Source organism: Felis catus, chromosome A2 (genome assembly GCF_018350175.1).
Source record: "Felis catus isolate Fca126 chromosome A2, F.catus_Fca126_mat1.0, whole genome shotgun sequence".
In the NCBI taxonomy this organism is placed as follows: domain Eukaryota; kingdom Metazoa; phylum Chordata; class Mammalia; order Carnivora; family Felidae; genus Felis; species Felis catus.
Window position 1 is genome coordinate 95,783,140 of NC_058369.1, and position 20,801 is coordinate 95,803,940.

The 20,801-nt window shown below is 37.7% G+C and overlaps 1 protein-coding gene across 4 annotated transcripts in view; it reads left to right on the top strand.

The window, feature by feature from the left end:
- ANKIB1 (ankyrin repeat and IBR domain containing 1) overlaps positions 1-20,801 on the top strand; it is a 146,524-nt gene that overhangs the window by 16,964 nt on the left and 108,759 nt on the right. The window lies entirely within an intron of this gene.

The following is a 20,801-nucleotide window of genomic DNA, read 5'->3' on the forward strand; positions in this document are numbered from 1 at the left end:
TATATTGATTACCTACTATTTGGCAAATATTGAATGTATTTTATATATTTCGTTACCCTATTTTATAATTGCCCAGCAACAGAGGCTTAATTATTTACTTTTACATATTAGGAAAAAGTCTCAAAACTTTTAAGTGGCGTGTACGCTAGTGAATGTTACAGCCAGGATTAATACTGCAGTTTGCAGAATTTTCTGTATATACCATAAGGCCATTCCAAAATAATTTAACTCCCAAAGTTTATGTTTCTTTACTGTAAAATGTCGGTGGTGGAATTGTTGTGCGTATTAAATGGCACAAGGAACATAAAGCAAAGTTTTTTTCCCATGAGATTTTTTTTTTTAGATTTATTTTTAATATTTTTTATTTATTTTTGAGAAAGAATGTGCAAGCAGGTGGGGGCAGAGAGGGAGTGACAGAATCAGAAGCAGGCCTCTACACTTACAGCAGCAAGCTCAATGTGGGCCTTGAACTCATGAACCGTGAGATCATGACCTGAGCCAAAGTCGGTGCTCAACCAGCTGAGCCATCCAGGCGCCGCTTCATGAGATCTTGTTATAGTTACAGCCTTCTGGCTTTTTTTTTTTTTCAGTCTAATTCTGCACACATATATATATATATATATATTTTTTTAATGTTTATTCTTGAGACAGAGAGCGTGAACAGGGGAGGGGCAGAGAGAGGGAGACACAGAATCCAAAACAGGCTCCACACAGAGCCTGGGCTCGAACTCACGAACTGTGAGATCGTGACCTGAGCCGAAGTCAGACACCCAGCCAACTGAGCCACCCAGGTGCCCCAGATTCTGCACATGTATTATTCAAACTGTTGTTGAATATTTCCATTGACAACATTATCTGAAATTTACTATAATAGTAAACCTGTAAATTGCATTTCTTTGAAGAACAAAATCAGTTGATTGGCATTTCGCTTTTTATAGTTTTTATGTTTATATAGTGCATTTTTGCAGTCATTTTTGGAAGTTTCATTTTCATGAGAATCAATGATACTTTGTTAAAAGGAGCAAAGCTTATGTTTCTCAGCTTCCTTAAAAGATGTTTTAAGAAACTTAGTATTTTGTTAAATTTGCAAGGGCTTCTATTCCTCCCCTGAGCTCTGAACTAGTTGAGAGGTCAAAACAGTAAGCATATCCAGTTTTTTTTTTTTCCTCTCCAGATATGCTAAAATCCCTGAGGTAGATAAGGGTCAAGAATATTACACCATTTGGGCTCCTTGCAAATGGAGGAAATCATTAGGAATGAGGGAAAGTGTTACTGTCAACATCTTTTTCAAGTTTCATACTTTTGTTTAGAAGTTAGTGTAAAAGGCTGCTGAAACACCTAAGTATGGTGAATTGAGTCTAGCTGATGATAACTATTATAGGCAATATAATGTGTAGGTAGGTAGGTAGGTAAATATACATTGCTTACTTTGATGTTCAGAGTACACTGTTGCTTATGGGTACATGAAACACCACCTTCTAGAAAGTCCAGGACAACTATGATATCAGTTATTACATTTGGGCTGTATATTTTTCTATTCAAGTTTCTTAATTTTGGATTTGGAAAATATGGACACTCTTCTCTATGGGAAATGGAAAGAAATAGTAAACTATATTTAACTATAAGTTTACATTTTGACTGGTTAAAAAACATTCCATTAGACAGTGATCATGTAGACTTTTTGGTATATTTGAGCTATTACATAGTTTTCTATTACATGATTAACCACCATTTATTTTTCTGTTCTCCTACTGATAAATAACAAGATTATTCCAGTTTTAAAAAACCAACTTCAAAGTGATTGTTCTTTTTCTTTTTTTAATGTGTATTTATTTTTGAGGGGGGAGCGGATAAAGGATCCAAAGTGGGCTGTGCACTGACAGAAGCGGGCCCAGCGTGGGGCTCAAACCCATGAACTGGAAACCATGACCTGAGCCAAAGTCGGACACTCAACCGACTGAGCCCCCTAGGTGCCCCTCAAAGTAGTTTTTCTGATAGAGAGGAAGGGAAAGAATTGTGGCAGAAGGAAAATCTAATTATATGTTATATCTTTGAAAAATAAAGAGATTTGAAACAATTACAGAGGAAAAGATAGTGACATTCTGGACATGAAGTAAATTAACATTAACAATGTCTTAAGATATCTTTGTTTACCCTGCAGTTATAAAGATGCACCTGCATATTTTCTTTTGAAAGCATTATTATGGGATGCCTGGGTGGCTCAGTCAGTTGAGCATCATACTCTTGATTTTAGCTCAGGTCATGATCCCAGGGTAATGGGATCAAGTCCTTTGTTGGGCTCTGCGCTGAGCATAGAGCCTGCTTAAGATTTTCTCTCTCTCTCTCTCTCTTTCTCTCTCTCTCTCTCTCTCTCTCTCTCTCTCTCTCTCTCTTCCTCTCTCTCTTCCTCCCTCCCTCCCTTCCTCTCTCCCTTCCCCCCCGCCCCGCCCCTTTTTCCCCTGAGCATGCTTGTGCACATGCTCTCTCTCTCTCTCTAAGAAAAGAGAAGAAAGAAAAAGCATTATTGGTTTTACCTTCCCCTGTTTAGATCTGCAATTCATATAGAATTTTACTTTTGTGTGGAGCTGTAGGTAGGTTTCAAGATTCTTTTTTTTCCATGTGGATACAGATGACCAAGCGTTTGTTGAGAAGAACATTCTTTAAAGGAGATTTTTTAATGATGGAAAATAATAGAACATGTTTGCTTGTTGAAAGGTGATCTAGGCCTAGATCATTCTCTATAGTCTAGGGAACTGATGGCATAGGAATGGGATAAGGTAAATGAAAGGACATAGTTTCTGAAGAGGAAAGAAACATTTTTGCAAAGGAAGGGATCCATAGCATATTTGTCTTTGCTTTGAAAGGGATGCACTTTCATTCTAAGAAGAGAAAAATGAATGCATATGCAAGTTGGTTTATAAGCTTGGCTATGAGAAGACCATGGAATTCTCTGTGTGGTCTGCTCTGTTCATGAAATAAGGGTAGGTCTTGAGAAGGTAGGTATAGGAGGGAAGGGCTGTGGAGGATTGAGGAGAAATGATAAAGTGTGAATGCCCAGTTCATTCATGTTCTTTCTTTCTCATACCTTCAGATTCTCTGAGAGAGAATTTGATTGGTTAAGTTAGTCACTATCCAGTATAGAGCCCCTTTTTTGGGGTAAAACCCTGGAATTAAACCTTGTAATAGGTGACTAACTTGCCTGAAACGTTCATTTTGGATCAGATGTCCATCCTTAGTCTAAGTAGCTATGGGCCAGTGGTAATGCAGGGAACACATGATACAAAACATGGCAACTTACACATGTCTTCTGTCTTTTGTTTAAAAGGAAACACTTCTTTCTTGGTTCCTCCAACAAAAGTCGTAGAATTAAGTCAGTGGTCCAGTTTGGATGATATGAACCAATCGCTGTGGTTAGGTGAATAGAAAACCGATTAGCCAAATTTGTGCCTTAACCCCTACCCCCTGGTGGAGCCAGCCCCATCAAAACCATTTCTTGACTGTGATGGAAGGGGGTTTCTCCAGAAAAATTGGATTGCTTTTACCAGAAAAGGAAGGAGCAGCTGTTAAGGAGATAAAAATATATTGGAATATAATGGAGAAAAGCATTCCTTGACCCTTTATCTTCAAAGGAGTGTGATAGTCTCTTTTATAAAATCAGTGAATTAAAAACTGAAGCAATTATGTTTTAAAAGGTTTTAATCTTATTTTAGAATTTGTCTTTACTGTTAGTGTCTTTTGACTTAAAAACAAAACAAAACAAAAAAACAATGGACTATAGGTATTTCCTTTCAGCTTGCATTTCTTCTTTCTTTACCAGTTTGCAGTAAGGTATTTGGAAGAGGGTATTACTCCAAAGTATAAATTATTCACCACAAGAAGATAACTTTTGCAGACCTGGCAATGGACCACACAGTGTTTGCCAGACTTTTCTTAAAATGTTTGACTTTAAACACAAAGAACATTGGAAATGTTCTTTCATCTTAAAATTGAAATACAATACCATTGCCTGTAAGATAGCTTCACTTTCTTCTGAAATCTCTTTCAGAATAGCATGTTTTTCAGATTGAATCAGTAGGATAGCATTGAAGGACAGGAAAATAATAAAATGTCCCCAGATTCTAAACTAGTTTTCTTAGGTTGAGGGCTATAGCTGTTTAGCAATAGAAGAGTTTGGCTTTCATCAGGTAAATCTGTGATCCTGGAATGATTTTTCATATAAAAAAGGGAAGTAGAACCAGATAGAAAAACAAATGTTTTTGTATTGTGATTTACTCCTTAAGTAAGAGAAAGGAAGTAGAGCTAACCACATAGAAAAGTTCTTTTGTTATTTTGTGCTTTGCTCAACACATAGTGATTGCTCAGTAACAGCATCTGAATTTGTGAAGAATGGCTGAATATGTGATTTTTTTTTTTTTTTGAAAATTCTTTTCCTATCAAGATTTTATTTGGTGGGATCCTGTAGTCCTACTATGGACAAGAATATTTCTAACTTTACATAAACCTAAGGCAACTAGATTCATCGGTACTTCCAAGTAGTTAGCCAGCATCGCCCAAAATATATTGGTTAATCAGCATCGTATTCTCTTCCTTTCCCACAACTGAAAGCATTCCACTATCTTTCTTGCCTAACTACAATTTCCACTCTTAACTGTGAATAGTGAGCTAAAAAGACATTTGAGGAACATGTGTACCATGATAGAGGCTGAAACAAACAAATAAAAAGAGTAGAGAAGTCCATATGACTTTTCCATAATTTGGAGAACAGAAGAAATCTTTTACATTTAATTTTAAATTTTATAGTAATACTGACTTTTTTGGGTATACAGTTCTAACGTTATATAGATTGGTGTGACCACCATCATAATCAGGATGCAGAACAGTTCTGTCACCCCCAAAAAACTCCTTTGTCCTGTCCCTTTATAGTCTTACCCTCTTTCACCCATAGCCCCTGGCTGTTACTGATCTGTTGCCCATAACTATAGTTTGGTCTTTTCGAGAGTGTTGTATAAATGGAATCATACTGTACGTAATCCTTTTAGCCTGGCTTCTTAAACTCAGCAGAATGCCTTTGAGAGTCATCCACTTTGGCATTTTGTTTGTTGGATAGGTGATTTGTTAATATTTTTTCCCATTCTGCATTTTGTGTTTTCAGTCTCTTAACAGCTGTCTTTGCATATCAAAGGTTTTTAATTTTAATAAAGTCTTAATTTATCTTTTTATTTTCTTTTTAGGTTAAGCTTTTGATATCATGTTAAGAACTCTACTTAATACAGGGTGCCTGGGTGGCTCGGTTGAGTGTCCAACTTCAGCTCAGGTCATGATCTCACAGTTTGAGCCCCACATCAGGCTTTGCGCTGAAAGCGTGGAGCCTGCTTCAAATTCTCTGTCTCCCTCTTTCTGCCCCACTCCTACTCATATGCATGCTCTCTCTCAAAAATGAGTAAACATTTAAAAATTGTTTAAATAAGAACTGTACATAATCTCAGGTCATGAAGACTTTCTCCTATGTTTTCTTTTTAAAGTTTTATAGTTTTACATTTAGATCTATGAACTGTTTTTAGATAATTTTGTGTAAGCTGTTCTTACTCTTTAGGTTATGGTTCTGTTTTTGTTTTTTTTTTTTTTTTTGGCATGTGGATATCTAGTTGTTTGAACAACATTATTTAAATAAAAACCTCTTTTCTCTATCGAACTGCTTTTGCACCCTTGTCAAAAATGATTTGACCATGTTTGTATGGGTGTATCTCTGGACTCTTGTTTTCTGTTTCACGAATCTTTAGTTTGTTTGTTTTTAATGTTTATTTATTTTTGAGAGAGAGAGCCCGCATGTGCATGCACAAGTGGAGGAGGGGCAGAGAGAGAGAGAGGGAGACAGAATCTGAAGCAGGCTCCAGGTGCTGAGCTGTCAGCGCAGAGCCCCATGCAAGGTTCAAACTCAGGAATGGTGAGACGCTTGAACTCAGGATCAGGTGAGACCTGAGCCAAAGTCAGACACTCAACAAATTGAGCCACTCAGGAGCCCTGTGTTTTTGTTTTTTTGTTTGTTTGTTTGGTTTGGTTTGTTTTTTTATGTTTATTTATTTTGAGAGAGAGTGAGAGTATGTGTACATGTGAGCAGGGGGAGGGGCAGAGAGGAGAGAGGGAATCCCAAGCAGGCTCTGTTCTGTCAGCACAGAGCACAACATAGAAAGAAAAGCAATCCCTAGATGTAGGTACACTTTTGGAGTTTTTTTGTTTGTTTTTTTTTAACATGTATTCATTTTTGAGAGACAGAGCACAAGAGGGAGGGAGGCACAGAAGCTGAAGCAGGTTCCAGGCTCTGAGCTGTCAGCCCAGAGCCTGATTTGGGGCTCGAACCCACAAACTGTGAGATCATGACCTGAGCTGAAGTCGGACACTCAACTGACCTAGCCATCCAGGTGCCCCTGGAGGTTTGTTTTTTTTTTTAATGTTTGTTTATTTTGAGAGAGAGAAAGCAAATGCACGCACACATGTGGGGGAGGAGCAAAGAGAGAGGGAGAAAGAGAGAGAATCCCAAGCAGGTTCCACCCTGCCAGCGCAGAGCCTGATGTGGGGCTCAATCTCACAGTTTGTGAGATCATGACCTGAGCCAGAGTTGAGAGTCAGACACTTAACCCATTGAGCCATCCAGGCGCCCCTGTTCCATGGGTCTTTGTATATATATCTCTGCCAGTAGCACACTGTCTTAATTATTTTAGTGTTAGGGTAAGTTTTGAATTAGTATTTTTTCCTACAGCTTTATTCTTCTTTTAAGAACTGTTTTTAATTATTCTAGTTCCTTTGCCCTTCCATATAAATTTTAGGATTAGCTTGTTTATATCTATAAAAAGTCCTGCTGTGATTTTGATTGTAATTTCATTAACTCTGTAGGTCAGTTTATGGAGAATTGACATTTCTAACTCTGTCAAGTCTACAAAACTTTTTAAAAAGATTACTATCTTCATAGAAATGAGATATTATTACCTCAATGACCCCAAAATAGAATACTATAGGAAAAGGAACAACCAAATGACAAGAAAGAACTATGGAGTTTAAAACATGATACAGCTGGAAGTTAATTCCATAGGATAGCTGGAAAATAAAGTTAAGGAAATCTCCCTGAAAGTAGAACAAAAAGGCAGAGGTAAAGAAGAAGAGAAAGATTAAAAAATTAGACAATATAGCTAGGAAATCCATTATCCAAATAATAGTTGTTCCAGAAAGGGAGAATACAAATGGAGAGGCAGAGATGATCAAAGAATTTGTCCTAGAACTGAATTAAGGAGATAGAGCTCCGTTTTGGAAAAGTGAATTTAAAAAAGAACCACACAACTTTATAGAAACAGAAAATAGAACGGTGGAAACTGGGAAGAGTTATCATTTAATGGGAACAGACTTTCAGTTTGAAGTGAAAAAGTTCTGAAGATTTGTGTTGGTGATGGTTCCACACCAATGTGAATGTACTTAATGCCACTGAACAGTACACCTACAGATAGTTAAAATGGTAAATTTTATGTTAAGGTCAAAAAGAACAAGAGAGGAAATAATAGCCGAAGAAAGACTTCAAAAAAGTTTTGAAAGCCTGACAGCAGTTGCACAAAAGACAACTGATTTATTTAGCAAAACTAGGGGCGCCTGGGTGGCGCAGTCGGTTAAGCGTCCGACTTCATCCAGGTCACGATCTCGCAGTCCGTGAGTTCGAGCCCCGCGTCAGGCTCTGGGCTGATGGCTCAGAGCCTGGAGCCTGTTTCTGATTCTGTGTCTCCCTCTCTCTCTGTCCCTCCCCCGTTCATGCTCTGTCTCTCTCTGTCCCAAAAATAAATAAACGTTGAAAAAAAAATTATTTAGCAAAACTAAACTGATGAATCAGAGGTCAAATCAACAATTGTGAAAGAAAAAAAGGCAGGAATTGGAGGCACAGGTCTCTCTAAATGAAGAAGGGACATGGCTAAAAACAGCAGAGATTTAAAAATCTTGATGAGGAGTAAAAGATCAGCCAGATCCTCTATCCATTCTGTGCAGCTGAGCTATTGCTCCATTTCTGTGCTGGAAGAAGACAGGAGATAATATCATCTGCACAAAGTTTGACAGAAGCACAAGGACAGACAGCAGAGAGTGATGTGCACCATTTCTGGAAATGACTTTAGGTGGAAATATACATACTATGTAGTGAGACCTACCCCAGCTGCTTCTTTCCTCCATTTAGCCTGAGGGAATAGGTGTAAACCTCCTGCAGCTGGTCTGCCCAGCCAGTTTCATGCTACAGTGCAACCTGCTTGTTGCCAAGCTTTGTTATTATAAATAATGACAAAATAAGCATTAGTATACAGGTCTTTTTGTGTACCTGTCAGGGGTTACCTAGGACAGTATCTGCTAATTTTTTGTAACCATGACCCACCGTAAGAAGTAATTTTATTTATCATAACCTGGGTATACACATATACATACATGCTATATGTATCTGTGTGTGTGTGTGTGTGTGTGTGTGTGTATTTATTTATTTGAAACAAAAGTTTCACAGAACAACCCTTACTACACAAATATGCTCTGATATTTTTAGCTTATTAAAAGAAATAGTTTGGCCCTGATGTACCTCATTTAAATATATAAGCAAATTGTGTGTGTGTGTGTGTGTGTTTGTGTGTGTGTAACACGTACAAGAACATATACAGATGAACTGTCTATAGAAGTAGAATTCCTAGGCCTACTATATATTCATCTTCAACATGAACACATATTAGAAAATTACAAAATCATTGCTCCAAATTATACTTCACCAGCAGTGTTTAAGCATGTCAACTAGTGTTTCCAGACTCTTCTACTAATCCCACATTCCCAGTGTGACAGACACTGTATGTATGCTGACCAATCTTTATTTTTAAATCTTTTCATTCTTCCTCTGTAAACTATGGAAACTTTAAAAGGTCAAAACTCTATTCCCTAGCTCTCCTTGCAGTTAGAAGTAGCCATATGGTCCAGTTCTGACTAATGTAGCACACCAAGCTTGTAGTCTGGAGCTGTAGCAGCCATTTTATGACCACATGGGTGAAAACAGCATGCTAAGAATAATAGAGTATAACAACAGGGGGGTGCTCAGGACCTTGATGACGTTGTGTAGCTTATATAAGAACTCAGGGTTATCTCCTTCTGGATTTATAGTTACATGAAAAGAATAAACCCTTCTGTTTAAGCCACACTTAATAGGATTTTGAGTATTCACTCTAATGTCAATTGCTTGTTAGTTCCTGTAGTAGTTAGCTTAGACTAAATTATGCCATAGAGACAAATAACCACAAAATTTAAGTGGCTCATAATAAGAAGTATTTCTTGGGGCGCCTGGGTGGCTCAGTTAAGCATCCAACTTCGGCTCAGGTCATGATCTCACAGTTTGTGAGTTCGAGCCCTGCGTCACACTCTGTGCTGACAGCTCAGAGCCTGGAGCCTGTTTCGGATTCTGTGTCTCCCTCTCTCTCTCTCTGACCCTCCCCCGTTCATGCTCTGTTTCTCTCTCTGTCTCAAAAATAAATAAAAACGTTTAAAAAAAAAGCATTTCTTTTTTCATTCACTGAAACATGTCAGCTGCAGATCTGCTTGAGGTATGCTCCTATGTCTTCATTCTGGGACCCAAGGTGAAGGATAAATTGCTGCCAGGGTCTTGTTGACAATGAGAAAAAGAGTGATGGTAGAACCACATGAGGGCTCTTAAAACTTTGGTTCAGAAATGTCATTTTTTCATTTCTATATACATTTCATTGGCCAAAGCAAGACAAATGGCCAGAAGTGGCATAAATGTGTAGGGAAGTATAATCTTTTTTTTTAAACATATTTTTTAAAACTTTTTTTTTAATGTTTATTATTTATTTTTGAGATAGGGAGAGAGAGAGAGACTGACAGAACATGAGCAGGGGAGGGGCAGAGAGCGAGGGAGACACAGAATTCAAAGCAGACTCCAGGCTCTGAGCTGTCAACACAGAGCCAACATGAGGCTTGAACTCACAAACTGTGAGATCATGACCTGAGCTGAAGTCGGGTGCTTAACTGACTGAGCTACCCAAGTGCCCCAGAAGTACAATCTTTCTATAAAGGAGGGGAGTGAATAATTGGAAACAATAATACTACTGTCACTGTATCCTTTTGCATTTTTGTTCTTACTAGTTTATTAAAGCTCTTTATAAATTCCGGATACTAAACTTGTGAGTTTAGCTTTTACACTTAGGTCTGAGATCCAGTCTTTTTTTTTTTTTTTTTTTTTTAATGTTTATTTATTTTTGAGAGAGACAGGCAGAGAGAGGATCTGAAGCGGGCTCTGTGCTGACAGCAGACAGCCTGATGCAGGTCTTGAACTCAGAAACCATGAGACCCTGACCTGAGCTGAAGTGGATGCTTAACCGACTGAGCTACCCAGACACCCCTGGGATCTAAGTTTTCCATATGACTAAACATTTATTCCAGCATCATTTGATAAAAGGACTTAATTTCCTCCCATTGGATTGCCTTGGCACCTTTGTTGAAAGTCATAGTGCTATTTAAGTTTATTTGTGAGCACTTAATTTTTTGACATTAATCTATCTATTGAAACTTTTGACAGTACCACACCATCTTAATATTGACATCAGGTGATAAAATTTTCTGATCTGTTCCCTTTTTCAAGATTGCTTAGGATTTTCTGGGATTTTGCAATTCTATATTTAGTCTTCCAATCTATGAACAAGGTTTATCTCTCCATATTTTTATGTCTTTAATCCCAACAATACTTGTTTAAGCACAGAAGTCTTTCACTTCTTGTGTTAAATTTATTTTTAAATATATTTTTGATGCTAAATAGAAATTGAATTTAAAATTCTTATTTTCCAATTGCATGCTGCTACATTTGGTTTTGTTTATTTTTTTTTCAAATTTAATATTGGTGATTTTTATTGTGTGAAGTAAATTCCTAAGATTGTATCAAGGGAGAAATGTGACTATCATATTTACCAAATAACTACCTCAATTTGGAACATTTCTCTTCTTTTTCTCCCTCTACCCATGGCATTTATTTATTTATTTATTTATTTATGAATAAATTTGACACGTTAACATTATATATGTTTAAGAGTTTAAGATGTACAACATGTTATTTTGATACATGTATACTCTGTAATGTGATTGCCAATATGGCGATATTTATCACCTTACATGATTACGATATAATCATTATTGTCTATATTCATTATACTGTGCCTTAGATCTCTGTGTCTTATTTATTCCTCATTACAGGTTTATACCCTTAAACACCATTACTCTTATCTCTCACCCTCGTAATCACTGTTTTACTCTCTGGTTTTTTGTTTTTGTTTTTGTTTTTTAAGACAGCGCACGAGCAGGGAAGAGGGCCAGAGGGAGAGAGAGAATCTTTTTTAAAATTATTTTTTTTAGTGTTTGTTTTTGAGACAGAGACAGAGCGTGAGCTGGGAGGAAGAGAGAGAGGGAGACACAGAATCTGAAGCAGGCTCCTGGCTCTGAGCTGTCGGCACAGAGCCCGACGCGGGGCTCGAACTCCCAGACTGTGAGATCATGACCTGAGCCAAAGTCAGTCGCTCAACCGACTGAGCCACCCAGGTGCCCTGCGCGAGAGAGAATCTTAAGTAGGCTTCATGCTCAGCATGAGTCGTTTCCATATCTTGACTATTGTGAATAATGCTGCAGTAAAAATGGAAGTACATATACCTAGTAAAAATCCTGTTTTCATTTCCTTTAAATACATACTCACAAGTAGAATTGCTGGATTGTATAGTTCCATGGATCTATTTTTAATTTTTTGAGCAACCTCCATGTTGTTTTCCATACTGGCTGGACTAATTTACATTCCCACTAGCTGTGTATAAGGGTTCCCTTTTCACCACATCCTTGCCAGCACCAGTTGTCTTTTGTCTTCTTGGTTGATGGTAGCCATTCTTAACAGGTGTGAGATGATATCTCATTGTAGTTTTGATTTGTATCTCCCTGATGATTAGTGATATTTGAGCATCTTTCAAGTGTCTGTTGGCCATTTTGATGTCCTCTTTGGAGAAGTGTCTATTTAGTTCCTCTGCCCATATTTTTAATTGGATTGTTTAGCTTTTTGTTATTGAGTTGACTGAGTTCTTTGTGTATTCTAGATATTAACCGCTCATCCAATCTATAGGTTGCAAAAATGTTCTCCCATTCTGTAGGTTGTCTTTTCGTTTTGGTAATTGCATCTGTTTTTGTGCAGAAACTTTGAGTTTGACATAGTTCTATTGGCTAATTTCTCCTTTGGTTGTTTCTGCCTTTAGCATCATAACAAAAAATTATTGCCAAGACCAATACCAGTGAGCTTTTTTCCTACATTTTTTTTCTAGGAGTTTTATAGTCTCAGGTCTTATGTTTTAAGTCATTGATCCATTTCAAATTAATTTTTCTGAATGGTGTGAGATAGGGGTCCAATTTCATTATTCTGCATGTTTCTCCAGTTTTCGCTGCACTATTTGTTGAAGAGCCTGTCCTTTCTCCATTCCCATTGAGTATTCCTTGATTCCTTGTTAAATATTAATTAACCATATATGTCAGGGTTTAATTCTGGGCTCTTTATTTTGTTCTTTTGGTCAGTGTGTCTATTTTTGTGCCAGTACCATACTGTAGTTATTACTGTGGCTTTGTAGTGTAGTTTGAAATCTGGAAGTCCTTGATACCTGTGCTTCTAAGATGTTCAGCATTTAGGGGGAGCCTCAGTGGCTTGGTCATTTAAGCCACTGATTCTTGGTTTCAGCTCAGGTCATGATCTCATGGTTCGTGAGTTCAAGTCCCATGTCGGTCTCTGCAGCTGGCAGCATGTAGCCTGCTTGGGGTTCTCTCTCTCTTCCTCTGTGTCCCTCTCCTGCTCATGCTGTCTCTGTCTCTCTCAAAATAAATAAATAAACTTAAAAAAGATGTTCAGAGTTTAGGCTGAACCTCTAAATGGTTAAATTTAATTAATCATAAAGGTCTGTCTTAGAAAGCCAGGTGGCTTCTCTTTAAGTTTTTGTATTTAAGTTTCTTTTTTTATCTAGCCAAAGGCATCAATTAAGACACAGCACAAATCTGACTGATAAGTTGAAAGTGACCTAAATGCCTTTTAGGGCTGAAGCAGTGTCCTCAAGAGTCAGCATACACACAAAGAAGTATAGTTCTAAAGGCCATATGTAATACCCCTGGAAACAAAGAATTCACAATTGTTAGGAAACCCCCAGCAGGACATATATTAGGCAGTACAGGTAACAGGGCCCCTAATGTGACCACCTACTGTGCGGTGTTCCACCCTAAGGTTCCCCATCCAGTCCCAAATAATTCAGTCCATTATGTGGCCTCAGGACTGCCTAAAGGCAGACAGTTCCAAACAGATTTGCTTGACCATGATTTGCTTGATAAGTATGGACCACATCTAGAGATGTTCTGCATGGAGAGTACAAGAAGTAGGACACACTTTGTTGTCTTGTAGTCAGGACTGTCAGGAGTGATCATAGCTCAGCAGTCAGTATGAACTTGGAATGCTCATAGCCTCTTGGAAAGGCAGCCTCCTTCAGGAAGAAAAGAACACCTCCAAGAATAGTTCTTTGTTTCTGGGAGAAACAGAGATCATTATTAATACTCTTTCACATGCCTCCCCAATTGCCAGATTTTTTATTTGGTCTATGTTGGTACAAAATCATTGTGTCTCATTTAACAATCTTAACTTTACATTTTTTCAATCATTCCCTGTTCTTACCCAGACCTTTTATCCACAAGGATTGACTACAAAAAGGACAAAAGCATTTTCATAGAAAAGCATTTTTATGTAATTTGACCAGAAAGACATATTATGTTAAGGAATTGGTCAGGATTAAATACTGACAATTCAAAATTTTTCAAAATCAGTTAACATAACTTCTCTCTTTTGTCCTGGTTAATTATCTAGTGAGCAGCCTAGAAAAGATCAATTCCTCTTTAGGGACAGCTGTATTAAATAATCAGAGTGCCTCACTGAGGCATATCTACCAGGAGAAAGGTGATGGAATTAGAGTAAGGCTATTAGTCCATTGTTGTAAATTGTAACTAATCTGGAAACCTGAACACAAGTCAACAGGAGTGGGCCATCCCCGGGAGGAAGTCCAGAATCCATTCTGCCAGTACTGAGTGGTGGGGTCACACTCCTTATGATGTGCCCTCTTCCAACTTGCACCTTTTGGTAAGAATCACAAGTTAGGAATGCAATTGGCCTCTGCATCAGAAATATAGAGCCTATTAGTAGCCTAATTTTAGATGGTCCCATCAGAGAATAAGACATTTATTGTGGGCATGTGGATGTGACCCAGACAATCCAGCTAGCATCCATTGATGTTTTCATAGTTTAGGGCCCCACAGGGAGTGTCCTAAATATACAACGCTTCCAGAGTCTGAGTTCTGTTCATTGAGCCTCTGCTTACTTTCAGTTCAGTGGATCTTGTGCTGAGACTAAAACAGCCAATATCAGACAGCTGCAGGTTTTAGCTTAGAGTCAGGATCAAGCAACTAGGCCCCGTGAATTCAGAATTCCAAAAAAGCTAGTCTTTTGCAAAGCTGAGACTCTACAAGGCCCAACAACTGTGTTCCAAATCCAAGTAATAAGCAAAGCTTTCTTATTAGCTTTTGTGTCTTATCCATCATAGAGTCCAAATCGACCCACTCAAAAATATATACATTGGGCTGAAAAATCATCAGCCTCTAAGGATCAGAAATTTCATTTCACACAAGCTCATTAGCAAGTAAAAACTGCTTATTAAAACTCCAGAAGTGGGGGCACCTGGGTGGCTCAGTCAGTTGAGCATCTAGCTCTTGGTTTTTGGCTCAGGTCATGATCCCAGGGTCGTGGGATCAAGCTCTGCATCAGGCTCTGCACTAAGTGTGGAGCCTGCTTAAGATTCTCTCTCTCCCTCTGCCTTTCTCCCCCACTAGCACTCTCTCTATATATATATAAAATAAAAAAATAAAAATATATGTTTAAAAAAAACCAAACCTCCAGGGGTGCCTAGGTGGCTCAGTCTGTTAAGCCAGTCGGTTAAGACTCTTGATTACAGCTCAGTTCATGATCTCACAGTTTGTGAGTTTGAGCCCTGTGTTGGGCTCTGCATTGACAGCAGAGAGCCTGCTTGGGATTCTCTGTCTCCCTCTATTAAAAAAAAAAAAAAAAAAAAGAGAGAGAGAGAGAGATCACCTGGGATATACTCTTCTTCCTCCCTTTCCATGTCCCCACCTCCCACCCCCTGCCCTCTTTAGCCAGTATAGCCAGAAGCACCAAGAGGATCTGTGAGCCAGCTTTCATGGGGATGGGTCTATTATTTTCAAATTTCCTAGGCAACCTTCATCTCTTATACTGCTCAATAGTCAGAGATGCCAAAGTTGCTGAAATTAAGCTATTTACCGACAGCACTATAGCATTAGAGACCAAAATGTTAAATTTTCAGCACCAAATGAAATTCTGAATTCAAAGTATGAAAAGTAGTTGTGAAGGGCAAGTTAGAGTATAATACATTAACATTTTGAGTAGTTGGAAAGTCAAATATATGAAAGCGGAATATTGCCTAAGAAAAATTGCAGCTATCTAAAAAATACAGAGAACAAACTGAGGGTTGATGGCGGGGGGGAGCAGGGGAGAGGGGAAAATGAGTGATGGGCATTGAGGACGGCACTTGTTGGGATGAGCACTGGGTGTTGTATGTGAGCAATGAATCACAGGAATCTACCCCCAAAACCAAGAGCACACTGTATACACTGTATGTTAACCAACTTGACAGTAAATTATATTCAAAAAAAAAAAAAAAAGAAAAAAGAAAAGAAAGAAAAATAAGTAAATATTTGTGTGGTGAGTTCTGAGGTCTGTGTTCATTCCAAATACTTATGTTTTAGTAGGAAACAGAAAAGTAAGAGTCGTGTTTTATATAGTGGTTGTATCCCAAGTTTGGACAGTTTTCTACTTGTGGACCTCATGCTAGCTATTTTCAGTGTTCATTTGCTGGTTTGGCTAAAAGAGACAGCTGCTGCCCTTTGCAGCTGTTTTCATTTCTTCTTTTCTAACTGCAGCATCCTTTTCTACGCTGAAAGCTGTGTAAATATAAAAGATAGCCAAGAACAGCCAGAATATGTTGGATTATCTCCTTTACCTTGGGTGCTGAGAAACCTCAGGCAGCCAAACTGCCACAGAGTTTTTTAGTACTATCATGATAATGCTTTCGTGTTTGTGTAGTTGTATTTTGAATACTATCATATTAAGATACTGTTATAAAAGCAAAGTAATTTTTAAATCAGGAATGCCTATGACTGAGAAGTTGCATTCTTTGTTAAAAGATTTTTCTGAGCTCAGGTCATTTTCATAAAGTTTTCCTGTAAACTGGAGATATTCGTGAACTTCTGGGAAGCCACCAAAGGTAAAGCCACATTTGACTTTAACTTAATATGCAATTAGGCAAGCTAAACCCAAAGCTCTTAAACCAGACTTCATTTTTAGCAACATTTTAAGACTAAGACCTCTTGCTTCCTGCCAAAGGTGGGTATTTTTGTGTGTATATGTGTTTGCACTTATTTCCAGTGTGAGATTCTGTCTCCTTGCTTTGTATTCAATTCTATATCCATTTTACTTGGAATTTTAAGTGCAGTTACATAGGAGAGACCTTTATGAATATTGGCAGTGACCTAGAAATAAAGTGAAAATGGAGTTAACCTTGGTTCAGAAGACAGTGGAAAAAACTATGTTTTTTAACTTGCCAACAGCCAGACACCTGATAAATGATAAAGTCTAGACTACCAGTTATATATCATTCCTGATATAGAACATAGAGTTGGTGACATTTTTCTTAAGGTTTCACTGTCTTTTAAAAAGAATGAGTATTGAGTTCTTTAAAGGCAACAACTGAATCTTTACCAGTTGCTTTACAGATCCTGAAAGAGGAAGGGAGATAAAATTTATTGAGTAACTAGTATCTGATAGGCACCATATTACATACTTTACCTAGATAATCATGACAGTCCTGCAAGGTAGGTGGCCTTAACCTTATTTTACAGATGAGGAAATTAAGGTACAGAGAGGTTAAGGAATTTGTGCTAGAACTAGGAAATAGTAAATATGGGATTCCAACCCAAATTGTTCTATGCTATACTCCTTCCATCAAATCAGGAGTTGACAAACTAGAATCCATGGGCCCAACCTCCCTGCCTATTTTTGTAAGTGAAGTTTTATTGGAACACAACCACACCCATTCTGTTACATATTGCCTGTGGCTTTCAAGCTACAGCAGTGGAATTGTCTAGTTGCAACAGAGATCAGTATGATTCACAGAGCCTAAAATATCTATTTGGCCTTTTATAGAAGAAGTTTGCTGTGGGTAGAAATATTAAGGGAACCAACTTTTGAACAGTATGAAGGAGAAACTACCTGATGAAGACTGCCGGTAAACATTAGAAAGCGTTCTTAGTTGTGATTCTATGTTAACATCCAATTTGATAAACATTTGTGCCAGGCACACATAGGTCCTTAGCAATAAGGAGAAGGCAGACACATGGTCGAGGCCTTTGAAGCCCATAGTTCATTGAAGAGGACAAGCAAGTAAGTAGACTGCAATGATGATCACTATGATGGAAGCATATGGAGTGGACACTAATTCCCTGAGAGACGAAGGAAGCTCCACAGAAGAGGTGATATTTGAGTTGGACTTCAGAGATGTAAGAGACATTGACGGTTGCAAAAGATGAGGTGTTTGGCAATTGTGAAGGGAATCTGTACCTTCCAGCAAACAGGCCAGTGAGAACTAAGGCATAGAAGCTTACATGTGTGTCTCAGAGAAGGATAAATAGTCCACTATAGCCAAGGTATAGAATTTCTGGAAAGGAGTTTGGTTAGAATTGAAGCTATTAAAGCAAGTTAGTATTAAACTTTATAAGGACTAATATTCCAGGCTAAGGAAATATTGTGTGTGTATTGTGTTTCACACAGCATACAATAATGATTCCTAAATTAAAGGATATTTATCTTTGTGTGTAGCTCTGTGTTAGCATGTGTGTGTTATATTTGGAGATGGTTTTTAAAGATCCACTAAGGCAAAGCAGTTATCAAAAATTGGAGCCAAAAGGGACACCTAGCTGGCTAATTCGGTGGAGTATGTGTCTCTTAATCTCAGTAATGAATTTGAGCCTCAAGTTGAGCATAGAAATTCTTTTTAAAAAGTTGGAGCCAAAAGGGCAGTTTAGATCTAAGGCTCAGGCTTGAACTTCTGAGATGTTCTCCAATTCCACAAGCCCATGAGTTAATCATAGCATACCAGAATTGGAAAGAGACCTTAGGCACCACATATACATACATACATACACTTCAGTTATCCATTCAACGAATGTCTGATATATACTCTTGGGACTGGGATATGGTAGTAAAGCAAACAAAGACTGCCTTCATGGAACTTGCTTTAGTGGAGAAGACACAAAACAAGTTAAATCACTAGTTATATGATTTCATATGTATTCTGAAGAAAAGATAAGCAGGGATAAAGTGTTAAAAAGTATCCAGGGAAGGCTTCTCTTAGGAAGATCATTCCAAACTGGGAGAAGAGCAGGTGAGAAGGTGTCAAGAGCATATATGTAGAAAAACTAGAAGGCAGACAGTGTGACTAGAGCAACACCGTAAGGGGAAAAGCAGGAGATAAGGTAAGAGAGGGGATGGCTAAGGCCAGAACATACCAGGGCCCTAAGATCCATTTGGTCAATGAGAAAATGAGGCTGACTGATAGCCAGGGGCGCATAGCCAGTTAATAGCAAGGCCTGGATTGGTACCATCCTGATTCACCCTCCCTTTTCTTCCCTGCTTGTTAAGGTCGTTGGAAAGATCACCTAAGCTTGGTATGTATACACGTCAAGCATTCTGTAGAGAAGCTCTTCCTTCCTCAAAGGCCCATCCTGAATGCCTTCTTCCTTTTTTCTAATTATCTAATAGCTAACACTTCCTGGGTGAGTTTCTGTGTGCCAGGTACTGTGCTAATAAGTGCTTTTTAAAAGTACTTATTATTGCATGTGAATGTACAATTATCTCTAAATAAAAGGTTAAGAAAACAAAAAGGAAAGTTTGCTGACACCTGCACCACCCCATACATTGCTTAGAGGTGAATTTGAACTGAGTGTGCATGCAGTAATATACATTTCAATCTTACTGAAACATTAGACTGAGACAAGAACAATAAAGTAGTTTCCCCATTATCTAATGAGGAAGACAGATAAACTGTTGGCTGTCCTTTCTATATCTATGATTCTATGTATTATAATTCATTAAAAATCAATACTTGTAAACATTTAAGTTTTCTTGTGATGATGGCAAGCCTAAATTGCTTTCCTTGTTTTTTGTTTTATTTTTGGTGAATATGAGTTAACATTTCAGTAGTATATTTATGAATTTAAGCTGTACCTTCAGTTGTGTTAATTAATGATTGCACTCAAATACAGTTTTTTTTTTGTAATAAAGTATAATATACCTTAATTTTTTTGAATCTGTGATAGTAATAGAATTAAGATCAAGGGATATATGTTGGGGGGTGAAAGGTGCATAGACACTAGCTGCTACAGTATGTAACCTTACAGGAGGTTTTAAGATTCCTTGGTAGAGTCTCACTGGCTTGACATCATATTGCTGAAGGCGTTCTTTATTGCCCTTTGGTCGATCAGATTAAGACTTTTTATCTCAAGTCATTTTCATAAGGAACTATGCCAGTTTCATTTTACTGCAGTACTTTCTATTGTTATTGTTACTAGTTGCTAAAATCTGCATGGGACTTTAAAAAAAAAACAGCAGTTCTCTAATCTTTGACATCCCACTTCTTAAAAGAATACAAGGTGGGGGGAAAGTGAACCTTAAGTTGTGTTAATTTTTAATCATGTTTTCTTGGCATTATCTTCTGGGGCAACTTGTATCTCACTAAATGCCCATGGTTTTCTAAAATCTATATGAAGTATTAAAGAGTACCAAATACATTTCATACAAGATTTCAGTGATCATCTTATGGTCAATTTCAGGATACACTTTTTAGATTGTCTAATGTGGAAGGCAGTTAGTTACTTACAAGCCATTAAAGCTTTTATGAGTAAATCTTGGGAATATATGCTGATAGCATTTAAATGTAGCCCTTTCTATTTCTGTGATTTTGTGAGTTTAATTGGTAAAAATTCAATACTACAAATTTTCTTCATACAGGAAAATAAAAGGTATTTATTGTATCGGTGTACATTATAGTCTTTAGGGGAATAGAAGATATGTTGTATCAGTTATTATAAGCTGTGGAATGTTATGTGTATTATTATATTTAATATTTACAAGGGCCCTCAGAAATAAGTATTACTTTCTTCATGAGAAAATGGATGTTGTCATTAAGAGACTTGCCAGGATTCTAGGTCTACCTAGCTTAAAAGCTCTTTCCAGGGGCACATGGGTGGCTCAGTCAGTTGGGCATCCGGGTTTGGCTCAGGTCATGATCTCATGGTTCGTGAGTTTGAGTCCTGCATCAGGCTTGCAGCTCTCAGAACAGAGCCTGCTTCGGTCTTCTGTCTCCCTCTCTTTGTCCCTCCCCTGCTCACATGCTCTCAAAAATAAATAAAACATTAAAAAAAATTTTTTAAAACAGCTCTTTCAACTCATTACACCCCATTTCATTAATTAATCTGTCAGAGCAAACAGTATATACATAACACCAAATTACACTGGCCAAGTTTAAAGTCAAAATAATTATATAAATATCATAATAATCCTATCATTTCAGAAATAGGAAATTTCATTAAGAACT